The sequence below is a fragment of the Eschrichtius robustus genome, unplaced genomic scaffold (assembly GCF_028021215.1).
Source record: "Eschrichtius robustus isolate mEscRob2 unplaced genomic scaffold, mEscRob2.pri scaffold_713, whole genome shotgun sequence".
NCBI classification, from domain to species: Eukaryota; Metazoa; Chordata; class Mammalia; order Artiodactyla; family Eschrichtiidae; genus Eschrichtius; species Eschrichtius robustus.
Genome location: NW_027175589.1, coordinates 90,001 through 92,500, shown reverse-complemented (window position 1 = coordinate 92,500; position 2,500 = coordinate 90,001).

Here is a 2,500-nt window from a genome sequence, read left to right as displayed (position 1 = left end):
ACCCGGACCCGGACCCGGACCCGGACCCGGACCCGGACATGGACATGGACATGGACATGGACATGGACATGGACATGGACATGGACATGGACCGGGACCTAGACTTGGGCTCCGTCGTCTCCGGGGTCCCCCGGCCGCCGGGTCGACCAGTTCTCCCCGCGGACTTGGACTTCGACTTAGACTTGGACTTCGACTTGGACCTGGACCTGGACATGGACATGGACATGGACATGGACCTGGACCGGGACCGGGACCGGGACCGGGACCGGGACATGGACCCGGACCCGGACCCGGACCCGGACCCGGACCCGGACCGGGACCTGGACCTGGACCTGGACCTGGACCTGGACATGGACATGGACCTGGACATGGACCCGGACCCGGACCCGGACCCGGACCCGGACCCGGACCGGGACCGGGACCGGGACCTGGACCTGGACCTGGACATGGACATGGACCCGGACCCGGACCCGGACCCGGACCGGGACCTGGACCTGGACCTGGACCTGGACCTGGACCTGGACCTGGACATGGACATGGACCCGGACCCGGACCCGGACCCGGACCCGGACCGGGACCGGGACCTGGACCTGGACATGGACCTGGACCGGGACCCGGACCCGGACCCGGACCCGGACCCGGACCCGGACCCGGACCCGGACATGGACCCGGACCCGGACCCGGACCCGGACCCGGACCCGGACCCGGACCGGGACCTGGACCTGGACCTGGACCTGGACCTGGACCGGGACCGGGACCTGGACCTGGACCTGGACCTGGACATGGACCCGGACCCGGACCCGGACCCGGACCCGGACCCGGACCCGGACCCGGACATGGACCTGGACATGGACATGGACATGGACATGGACATGGACATGGACATGGACATGGACCGGGACCTAGACTTGGGCTCCGTCGTCTCCGGGGTCCCCCGGCCGCCGGGTCGACCAGTTCTCCCCGCGGACTTGGACTTCGACTTAGACTTGGACTTCGACTTGGACCTGGACCTGGACATGGACATGGACATGGACATGGACCTGGACCGGGACCGGGACCGGGACATGGACCCGGACCCGGACCCGGACCCGGACCCGGACCCGGACCGGGACCTGGACCTGGACCTGGACCTGGACCTGGACATGGACATGGACCTGGACATGGACCCGGACCCGGACCCGGACCCGGACCCGGACCCGGACCGGGACCGGGACCGGGACCTGGACCTGGACCTGGACATGGACATGGACCCGGACCCGGACCCGGACCCGGACCGGGACCTGGACCTGGACCTGGACCTGGACCTGGACCCGGACCTGGACATGGACATGGACCCGGACCCGGACCCGGACCCGGACCCGGACCCGGACCGGGACCGGGACCTGGACCTGGACATGGACCTGGACCGGGACCTGGACCTGGACCTGGACCTGGACCTGGACATGGACATGGACCTGGACCTGGACATGGACATGGACCGGGACCTAGACTTGGGCTCCGTCGTCTCCGGGGTCCCCCGGCCGCCGGGTCGACCAGTTCTCCCCGCGGACCTGGAATTGGACTTAGACTTGGACTTCGACTTGGACCTGGACCTGGACCTGGAACCGGACCGGGACCGGGACCTGGACATGGACATGGACATGGACCTGGACCTGGACCTGGACCTGGACCTGGACCTGGACCTGGAACTGGACCGGGACCGGGACCGGGACCTGGACATGGACCTGGACCTGGACCGGGAACTGGACGTGGACGTGGACCTGGACCTGGACCTGGACCGGGACCGGGACCTGGACTTGGGCTCCGTCGTCTCCGGGGTCCCCCGGCCGCCGGGTCGACCAGTTCTCCCCCCGAGGACTTGGGCTCCGTGGGCCTCAGATACCTATCCTCTACTTGTGTCCTGAACGATCGGTGTGCCGAGTTCGTCTCTTTTTATTAAGATTAAACGTGTAAACGAGAACCACTGAAGTTTAAATAGTACTCTATTTTTATTCTCCTCGCCGGTGGACGGTCCTCCGTTGCGGCGGCAGCGAGGGGAAAACGACAACGAGGACAACAGAAGGAAACTCTAGCTCTCGACGTACTCGTGCCGGCTGAGGCCTCCCTGCTGTCCACCTTCCGTGGAATCGCAGGGACGTTGGAGAAAAATGCTTCCGGGTCCTAGGTCCCAGGTCCTAGGTCCCAGGTCCCAGTTCCCAGGTCCCCAGGTCCCCAGGTCCCCAGGTCCCCAGTGCCCCGTCCGCGGCCGTCACTGAGCGGAGAAATGCGCACCAGGAGGATCGGGTTCGTCTTCGTGTCCCCGCCGCCCTGCTGCTCCCGATTCCGATGCGGCCCGCTCACTCGACTGCCGGTTGTCGGGCGCCACCTGCCGGTCGCTCGTTTTTTAAGAGGTCGACCAGATGGCTGGGCCGGCCTGGGTGGGCGGGGCTAATTTTTGAATGACGGAGGGAGGTGTTACAGTGGGAGGAGGGCAGGGGATGCTAGATCATGGGCCAGAGGC